Genomic DNA, 11,244 nt, shown 5'->3' on the forward strand with positions numbered 1-11,244 from the left:
TTAAGCTAAGTGAAATAAGTCAAGCAGAGAAAGACAATAATCATATGGTTTCACTCATAGGTGGAATATAAGGAATAGCACAGAGGACCAAAGGGGAAGAGAGGGAAAACTGAATGGGAAGAAATCAGAGAGGGAGACAAACCATGAGAGACTCTTGACTCCAGGAAAAAACAGGTTTGCTGAAGGGAGGGGAGTGGGAAGATGTCGTAACCGGGTAATGGGTATTAGGGAGGACATGTAATGTGATGAGCACTGGGTGTTATATGCAACTAATGAATCACTGAACACTACATCAAAAAACTAATGATGTACTATATGTTGGCTAATTGAACTTACTAAAATAAATAAATTTTTAAAAATTTATTTTTGGCAGATTATATCATTAGGATAAAAGACATTTTTAATGCATAAGTTCCTACTCCATACATCTTTGTGGATAGTTACATTAAACCTAAAAAAAAAATTCTGTAAAATACACACATACACACACACACACACACACACAAGCCCAGAGAAGTCACATCCCCAGAAAAGGCTTGAAAGGTCCCAGAACTTCTAGCCAGGCTGACTGAGGAAGGTATTCTCCTGCACTAAGCCATTTCATTAAAAGGTGGTTATCTTAGTCCATTAAAGCTGCTATAACAAAATACCACAAACTGAGTAGCTTATAAATAATAGAAATTTATTTCTCATAGTTTTGAAATCTGGAAGTTCAATATCATGGCACCAGCATGATCAGGTGAAGGCTCTCTTCTGGATCACAAATTTTTTATTTTATCTTCACATGGCAAAAGGGTCTACAGCGTTCTCTGGGGTCTCTTTTATAAGACATTAATCTCATTCATAAGGTATCTATTCTCATGACCTAAGCACCTCCTAAAGTCTCCACCTACTAACACCATCACCTTTGGGGAGTTCAACAAATGAATCTGGGGTAGGATGCAAACATGGTTTTTTCAAAGTCCCAAATCTAAAAAAAAAAAAAAAAAAAAGAACCAAGAAAACATGGCTCAATGAAATAAAAATTATAAAAGTCCAGAAGTCAACACTAAAGAAACTCAGATCACTCTACTTCCTGCCAAATAATTCAAAAGAACTATGTTAAAGCTACTCAAAGTACTAAAAGAGAACACAGATAGCCAACAAAATGAAATCAGAAAAACAACACATGAACAAAATGAGAATATCAACAAAAAGAAACTGTAAGAAAGAACCTAACAGAAATTCTGGAGCTGAAAAATACAATAGTGGATTGAATATTTACCAGAGGGGCTAAACAGCAGACTTGATCATGTAGGAGAAAAAATCAGAGAGCTTGAACACAATTCATTTGAAATAATTGAGTCAGAGGAGCAAAAAGAAAAAAGAATAAAGTGAAGACAACCTAAGGGACTTATAAGGCACCATCAAACAGACCAATATACATATTATGGGAATCCCAGAAGAGAGAGAGAGAGAGAGAGAGAGAGAAGGAGCAGAGAACTTATTTGGGAAAAAATTTTTTTTTCCAAATCTGAGGAAAGAAATGGATATACAAATTCAAATAACTTCAACCAGGATAAATTCACAAATATCCACACGGAGACACATTATAATCAAACAACTGAAAGTCAAAGACAGAGGAACTGGAATGCATCAAGAGGAAAAACAACTCATTACATACAAGGAAGCTTCTATAAGATTATTAGTGAATTTCTTGGCCAAATCCATGCAGCCCAGAAGGCACTGAGATGGTATAGTCAAATTAGCAAAAGAAAAACTGTCAGCCAAGAATAGTATATCTGACAAAACTGTCCCTCAAAAGTGAAAGAGAAATTAAGACTTCCCCAGTTAAACCAAAGTAGAAAGAGTTCATTACCACTACAGCTGCCCTATACGAATACTAAAGGGAATCTTTCAAGTTTAAATGAAAGGATACTGGACAGCAAAATGAAACTGTACAAAAATATAAAATTCTCCAGTAAAGGAAAATACATGCACAAATATAGTAACCTGTATTATTGTAATTTTGGTACATAAGTTCACTTTTAATTCTTGGATAGGATTTAAATGAGAAAAACATAAAACGATATAAATCTATGTTGATGAGTATACAATATATAAACATGTAATTTATGACATCAATAACAAAGTTGGGGTGGTGGAGATGTAAGTAGTGGCATTTCTGTATGCAATTGAAATTAAGTTGTTATCAGTTTTAATGGACTGTTATAACTTTAAGGTATTTTTACAATGGTAACCACAAAGAAAAAATCTATGATATAAATCAAAGCAACATGAGAAAAGAATTATAGCATGCCACTACAAAAAAAAAATGAATCAAAAGCAAAAGAAGGCAGTAAGAGAGGAAAGAAAGAGTTAAAAAGGTACAAGACAGGGCACCTGGGTGGCTCAGTGGTTAAGCATCTGCCTTCAGCTTAGGTCATGATCCCAGGGTCCTGGGATCAAGCCCTGCATTGGGCTCCCTGCTCAGTGGGAAGCCTGCTTCTCCCTCTCCTACTCCCCCTGCTTGTGTTCTTGCTTTCACTGTCTCTCTCTGTCAAATAAATAAAATCTTTAAAAAAAAAAAAAGGTACAAGACATATAGGAAACAATTAACAAGATATCTATAGTAAGTCCTTCCCCATTAGTAATTACTTTGAATGTAAATGGAATAAACTCCCCAATAAAAAGATATAGAATGGCTAAACTGATTTAAAAAGGGGTGTGTCTGGGTGGCTCAGTTGCCTGACTGAGTTGAGTGCCTGACTCTTGATCAGGTCTTGATCTCAGGATTGTGTGTTCAAGCCCTGCTTTGGAGAGCCTACTTTAAAAAAAAAAAAAAAAAAAAAGGAGGATCCAGCTATATGCCATTTATAAGAGACTTGCTTTCCATCTAAGAACATCCAAAGGCTCAAAGTGAAAGAAAGGAAAAAGATGTTCCATGTAAATGGTGACCAAAGGAGAGCAGATGTGGCTATCTAATATCAGATAAAATGGACTTTAGATAAAAACCTGATACAATTGACAAAAAGAACATTACATAATAATAAAAAGGTAGATTCAACCAAAAGTATATAAAAATATTTATGCATCACACATCAGATCTTTAAATTTTTGAAGCAAATATTGACAGAATTGAAGGGAGAAATAGACAGAAACACAGTAACAGAAAGATTTCAATACCTCACTTTCAATAATGGATGGACAATCAGAAAATTGATGAGGAAATAGAGGAATTGAATAACACTATAGACCAACTGAACTTGACATATACAGAACATTCACCCAACAACAGCAGAATATACATTCTTCTTAAGTGCACATGGAACATTTCCAAGACAGACCATATCTTGGGCCACAGGTTAAGTCTTAACAAACTTTAAAAGATGGAAATTATAGAAAAGTATTTTTTCTGATTACAGTGGAATGTAATTAGAAATCAATAGCAGAAGAAAAACAGGAAAATCAAAAATATGTAGAAATCAAACAACACGATCTTAAACAACCAAGGGTCATAGAAGAAATCACAAGGTAAATTAGAAAATGCCTTAAGACAAATAAAAACAGGGTCACCTGGATGGCTTAGTTGGTTGAGCCATCAACTGAGTTGGTTGTGCAACTGACTTTGGCTCAGGTCATGATCTCAGGGTCCTGGGATTGAGCCCTGAGTCAGGCTCCAGGCTCAGCAGGGAGTTTGTTTGAGGATTCTCTCTCCCTCTCCCTCTTTGCCTCCCTCCACTCATGCTACTCTCTCATAAATAAATAAATAAAACAAATAAAAACAAAAACACAACATACCAAAACTTAGGGGATACAGTGAAAGCAGTGCTAAGAAGGAAGTTTATGGTGGTAAATGCGTACATCAAAAAAGAAGAAAGATCTCAAATCAAAAGCCTAACTTTTCACCTCAAAGAATTAGAAAACAAAAATGAACTAAACACAAAGTGAGCAGGAGGAAGAAAATTCAAAGATTAGAGCAGAGGTAAACAAAATAGAAAATTTAAAAAATTCAATGAAACTAAGAGTTGGTTTCTTTTTAAAGACCAACAAAACTGACAAACATTTTGCTAAATTAAAAAAAAAGACTCAAAAAAAATAAAATAAAAATTTAAAAAAAGACTCAACTAACATTAGAACTGTAACAGGGGACATTGCAACTGATTCCACAGAAATAAAAAGGATTATAAGAGAATGCTATAAACAATGATACATCAATAAATTGGATAACCTAGAATAAATAAAAACCACAATACCTTGGCTAATTTAATTTAAATTAAAAATAAAAAATTTTTAAAAAGAATAAATTACTAGAAATACACAACTTACCAATATTGAATCATGAAGAAATAGAAAATCTGAACAGACCAATAACTAGTAAGGAGACTGAATCAGTTATCATAAACCACCCAACAAAGAATAGCCCAGAACTAGATCACTAAAAATTCTACCAAATATTTAAAGAAGATTTAACATCAATCCACCTCCTCAAACACACTTTCCAAAGAATTAAAGAAGAGGAAAAACTTCCAAACTTGTTTTATGAAGCCAGCATTACTCTGATACCAAAGCCAAAGACATTACAAGAAGAGAAAACCACAGACCAGACCATATTTCTGCTAAATATTGATGCAAAAGATCTTCAGTAAAATACCAGCAAACCAGGGGCTCCTGAGTGGCTCAGTTGGTTAAATGTCTGACTCTTGATTTTGGCTCAGGTCTTGATCTCAGGGTCGTGAATTCAAGCCCCACATTGGGCTTCATGCTGGGCATGGAGCCTACTAAAAAAAAAAAAAAAAATACCAGCAAACCAAATTCAACCACATATTAAAAGTATTATACTCCATGACCTACTAGGATTTATTCCCAGAATGCAAGGATGGTTTAACATATGAAAATCAATCAATGTAATACACCACATTAACAGAATGAAGGCCAAAAAACACAATCATCTCAATTGAGACAGAAAAAGCATTTGACAAAATTCAGTATCTTCTCATCATTAAAAAAACAAAAAACAAAAAAACAGGACTAGAAAGGAACTACCTCAACATAATAAATGACATATATGGAAAGCTCACAGCTAACATCATACTTAATGGTGAAAGACTAAAAGCTTTTCCTCTAAGATTAGAAGCAGACACCACTCTATTCAACATAGTATTAAAAGTCCTAGAGCCATCAGGCAAGAAAAAGAAATAAAAGACATTCAAATTGGAAAGGAAGAAGTAAAAGCATTTCTATTACAGTTGATGTGATTTTATGTAGAAAACACTAAAGATTACATACACACACACTGTAATTCAGCAAATTTGAAGGATACAAAATCAACAAATAAAAATCAGTTTGTTTCTATTCAATGAATAATCCTAAAAGGAAATTTTAAAAAAACAATTCCATTTACAATAACATCAAAAAGAATAAAATACTTAGGAATAAATTTAAACAAGATGGTGAAAGATTTGTATGCTGAAAACTACAAAACAGTGCTAAAAGAAATCAAAGAAGACATAAATAAATGGAATGGCATCCTATGATCATGGATTGTAATACTCAATATTGTGAATATGTCAATACTACCCAAAGCAATCTACAGATACAATGCAATCTCTATCAAAATCCCAATGACAATTTTTTCAGAAATAGAAAAGTCTATCCTAATATTCATAGCAAATCTAAAGGAACCCCAAATAGTCAAACAATCTTGAAAAAGAACAACAAAGTTGAATGTCTTACATTTCCTGATTTCAAAACTTATTACAAAGAAATAGTAATCAAAACAGAGTGTGATACCAGCACAAAGACAGATGTATAGACCAATAAAATAGAACAGCCAGAAATAAATCCTCATGTATCAGTCAACTGATCTTCAACAAGGATGCCAAAAGCACTCAGTTGGGAAAGGGCAGTTTCTTCAGAAAATAGGGCTGGGTAAACTGGATATCTACCTGCAAAAGAATAATATTGAACCTTTATCTTACACCAACCATATATAAAATTTAACGAAAATGGATTAACTAGGCTAAATGTAAGACCCAAATCTATAAGACTCCTACAAGAAAACATGAGGGAAAATCTTCATGATGTTGACTGTGGCAATAATTTCTTGGATATGACACCAAAAGCACACACAATAAAAGCAAAAATAGAGAAACGGAACTACATCAAACTTTAAAGCTTCTATGCATCTGAGGACACAATCAACAGAGTAAAAAGGTCACCTATGGAATGGAAGAAAATATTTGCAAATCATATATCTGATAAGGGGTTAATATCTAGAAAACATAAAGAATTCCTACAAACCAACCACAAAAAATTAAAGAACCTAATTAAAAAGTGGTCAAAGGAATTGAACACATTTTTCTCCACAGATGATATTATGACTGACCATTTACCACATGACAAAGTTGCTCAACCCCCCTAATGATTAGAGAAATGCAAGTCAAAACCACAATGAGATATCACTTCACATCCATTAAGATTTGCTACTATTTTAAAAAACAGGAAATATATACACTGACATCCTGGGCTGTGCTACTACTTCAGTCTGGGGGATGTCCTCCCCTTTCTGAGCCTCACTTGACTCAACTGAAAAGTGGGAGGACTGGACTAGAACAGTACTTTTTCTAGTAGAGCCCCTACAACTGAAACTGTGCATGTGGGATCAAAGGTCAGGGTGGTGAAAGTGGGAGGGAATGGAGTGAACTTCAGAGGCAGTACTGTCCATCACAGGCTTCCGTGACATTGTGACAAAATAGCCATTTTGATGAACCTGGAAGGGCCTTTTGACTGCTTTGACTAAATGAGTATCACAGAGGTGACACTACGTGACTTCTAGAATGAGAGCATAAAATGCCATGCAGCTTCCATTTTGTGCCCTTGGGATGCTCACTCTTTGAACCCCACAAGCACATGGACAGCGCAGGTGTAGGTGCTCTGGCTGACAGCCACTATCAACCACCAGACAGGTGAGTGAAGGAGCCTCCAAATGATTCTAGCCCCCAGCCCTCAAGTCACCCCCAGCTCTTCTTCCCAGCTTGAGGTCCCAGACAGCTTGGAACAGAGATAAGCTGTCATGAGCCACAGAATCTGTGAGGAAAAGAAAATCGTGTTTTATGCCACCAAGTTTTGAGATGGCTTGTTACTTGGGAGTAATAGCAAAAACTACTAAAGGAGCTCTTTGGGGTGGCGGGGGTGCTTCTGGAGTTTGCTATTTGTCAACTACAGCTGAAGGAGAACATCAGTGAAGTCACATGAGAAGGCTCATCGCATATCCTGCCATGAATCTGTTCAAGGAGTCCCCTCCCCCCCCCACCACATGCACAGAGCTGGAATCCCTGCTATTTTGAGGGGCATCCTTGGTTCACCAGTGAAACCTCAGTGTCATCCAAAGCTTGTGGAGATGCGTAGTAGAGGCTCTTCTCACTTTTAAATTGAAAACAACAGTATAGAGGTGCCTGGCTGGCTCAGTCAGTGGGGCATGTGACCTTGGATCTTGGGGTTGTGAGTTTGAGCCTTACGTTGGATATAGAGATTTCTTAAAAATAAAATCTTTTTTAAAAAAATAAAACAGTGGTTCATTTGGTTTTGTCATTGTCAACTCAGGATGCAGTGGTGATTTGATCAATGTCATCGTGAGCTGAAGGAGGAGGGGGCAAAGTGGTGGAGGCCTGAACAATCAGGCCAGGTGTTGAAGATCTCTTGTGTCAGCTGCACTAACCCATCATGCCTCACTCCTCCCTTAGTACCTGTCACTGCCCCAGAAGTCCAAAGCATTCTGGATCATCCGTTACCATTTGGACTCTCAACCCCATGCTACTCTGCTCAAATTCTAATATGATCCAACCTTGTCTCTTCCTCTTTCTCTATTCTTCCAAATATTTCCATTTTCCTACTTTAAAGAATGCCTGAGCATGTCCTTTGAATGTTGAGAAACTATAGCCAACAGAAAATGAAATGAGTTCTTTATAATCCAAAAGTTTCCCTGAAAAGTTTTAAAAGTCCCCTAGAAAATGAAATAACAGAAGAAATTAAACTTGTTGGAGCACGTGGGTGTGTTTTAATGTCTGAGGAAAGAGTGTGAGGGACCTACGGAAGGCTTCACTGCCCCTCCTCCAGCAGAGGACCAAGGGGTAGAAAGCCCTGGAGAAGGTGGTGTAGGCAGACCCGGCAGGGCCTTGTGGGCAGTGATGGGGGATCTGGATTTTGCTCTGGGTGCCATGAAAAGCCCACGGAAAGGCTTGAAGCGGGGACGGGCAGTGACTGTGTGCAATTTAAAAAACCCTCTGGCTGCTGAGTGGAAAACGGATAGTAGGTACCAGACTGGAAGAGGGGAGACCAGTGAGGAAGCTAGAGCAGTGGTTCAGAGGAGAGATGATGGGAGGAACCAAGGTGGAGGTAGAAATAGAAACAAATGGATGAACTCATGAGGATTTATAGCAGGTGGTTCTAACAGTGGTAATAAGGCCAGCAAAGCCATGACCCACCGGCCTGGGAATCAAGTTCCGGATTCTCTCTCCAGGCACCTCCCTCTAAGGCGGGACTTCCTCCCCCTCAGCCTCTCCCAGAGCAGCCTGGACAGGAAGTCCCGTCCCACTCCTCTCTGAGTGTCTTCCCCTCCATTTCAGGAGCTAGGATTTGGGCGTTACTAAGGAGACCAGGAGAGAGAGAGAGAGAGAGAGAGAGAGATGCTGGATCCCTGTCGGGGGAGGGGAAGACTTTGAAGGCCCCCAGAGGAGTCTGATGATGATGTGTTTCCTGCTCAGAGAGGTGGACCTTCCTTGACCACCCAATGGTGCCTCTTTCTCCCTTTCCCTCCCTGATATGCGTCCCTGTTGATTCCCTCCCCTTTTGGCCCTCAAGACAATCTCAAAATAACCTTTTTGTTTACTTATTTACATAATATTGTTTTCTTAGGCCTTATCATTTATGGCCTGTCTTGTGGACTAGAATCTAAGCTTCAGGAGGGCAGACTGGGTGGTCACTCAGAGAAGGAGCAAATGAATGAATGAGTGATGCAGCCAGGAATAAACCCAATATACTACTGAGTTACAATAAACTATTAGGAATAAACCCAGTGAGAAAAAAAGTCTTTTTAAAAAAATCACTGGGGGGCGCCTGGGTGGCTCAGTCGGTTAAGTATCTGACTTCAGCTCGGGTCATGATCTCAGGGTCCTGGGATCGAGCCCCGCATCGGGCTCCCTGCTCAGCGGGAGATTCTGCTTGTCCTTCTCGCTCTGCCCTTCTTCCCCCCCCCGCCCCGCTCATGCTCCCTCTCTCACACACAGATATATAAATAAAACCTTTAAAAAAATCACTGGGAGGAAAAGCTATCTTAATTATGTAAAGGGACTTCAGTATTTCTGTGCCCTCTTAGGGCTAGAAGCTGAAACTTCTCTAAATGTGCCCTATGGCTGTAAACATAGGCGGAGCTGTTTGAGGGAGCAGCGTCTGCCTTGCTCTGGGAGGGGTTCCGTGGACACTCTCTTGCCAACATGTCAAGTGCCCTTCTTTGTCCTCAACAGAGCTCTGACCAGAGGCAAGGGGCTCTTTAGACCCCCACTTTAGAAACTAGCACTAACCACAGCAAGCACAGACTGAGCTCTTACCGGGTGCCACCCTCAGGGCTAAGCGCCTCAGGAAAAAAATCTCATCTAAAGAGCTTCACACTTAGAGTGTAATAATAATTATTAGTGTCCATTTTCCAGATGGGAGAACTGAAGCTCAGAAGGCTGAAGGCCTCAGCAAGTCAACCAAGTGACAGAGATGGAAGTTGGGCCCCATCCTCCTGACTCCAGGATTCTTATTCTTTAATGACCTCCTATGCCAGAGTTGAGGTTAGTGATGCTGCGGGCTGTCCCGTTGGCAGGGGAAGCTCTCAGAGGATGCATTTTGATTGTTTTTAATCTGAAGCCACTGGCTCTTCCCCTCACTGTCTGGCAGACAGGTTTTCCAGGAACCTTTGGGTGGGGGTGAGGGGAACAGGTGCTCTGAGAGGACAACACAGGGGCAGGGTCTAGGTTTCCCTGAACCTGTAGTCATTGGGCTTTATTTCTGGAAACCAAGGGCATGCTTGCAAAGATCCAGCTTGTGAGGCTCCTTGCTCATTTTTGGGCGGCTGCTGCATCTGTGCCTCCCCAGTTTGGACCTGAAGGCACGAGGCCTTGATATTCTGTAGAATCTCGATGCAACAGGAGTTTCACTATCCCTCCGCCCAAGCTAGTCTCCAGCCTCCTCTCCCCAGGAGGACGCAGGAGAGTGTGGAAGACATTACTCATGTTCACCGATATATCTGGTTTTCCTCCCCTTCCTTGCCATAGGAAAGGATCACATTTCCTTACCCCTGGAGGTCAGGCAGGGTCATGTGACCTGCTGTGGCTATTGAAACACAAGCTGAAGTGATGTGCCTCTCTTCCTAGTAGTTGCATTGAAGTGGTGCTGGTGTGTGACTCTCTGTGCTTTCTTTCTGCTGAGGACTGCACAGCTTTGGGGCCAGATTCAGCCTGGGGCTTCTCCTTGCAATGTATGAGCAGAGGCAGTGTGGTGGGTGGTTAAGGCCTGGGCTCTGGAGCTAAATCATCAAGTTCCAACCGCAGCTCTGCCACTTTGCAGCTGTGTGGCCTTGGGCAAGTCCCTGCATTTCTCCGTGTCTCGGTTTCCCTGTCTGCAAAAAGGGACCAACTTGGCACCTACCTTATGGTGCTCTCATGAGGTTAAATGAGATCAAGTCACAAAGCCTGAGCGCCGGGCTCAGCAGGTAGAAAGTCCTCGATGAACATGTGCTCTCAGAAAGATGGGACAGAAGGGTATTTTTTTTGTCCCTTTCACCTCTCCCCTGGAACCTGGGATACACCTATCCACCCTTCTGGGCAAGTCATGTTGTGAACACAGAGGAGGTGGGGATGGGGAGAGGGCAGCTGGAAGCTGAGAAAGGAGAGGAGCCCCTTGTCCTCATGGCAGTGTGAAGCCTGATGACTCTGAACTTGTTGCTTCTGAGTCTGGACCCCCTTCATGGGCTGAGGAGTGGTGGGGGAAACTGAGGCAAGAGGAATCAGCCAAATGGAGCCCTGAACCAAGGCAGTGAGAACTGAGTAAAACCCCCTCCGGTCCATCTGTAGGGTCCTCAGAGGTGTCTGACATAGTTCACTCATGAACTGAACCATTATCCGAAAGCTCGTAGGTGACAAAAGCAACTGCCAGGTGCCCCCGGTGCAGCCGTGGAGGAAAGACACACCCAGACCCTGAGGGAGGGTCCTTTGTGGAGAC

This window comes from Mirounga angustirostris, unplaced genomic scaffold (assembly GCF_029215605.1).
Source record: "Mirounga angustirostris isolate CCGP_5_RB_7025 unplaced genomic scaffold, mMirAng1.0.hap1 SCAF_10, whole genome shotgun sequence".
NCBI lineage: Eukaryota > Metazoa > Chordata > Mammalia > Carnivora > Phocidae > Mirounga > Mirounga angustirostris.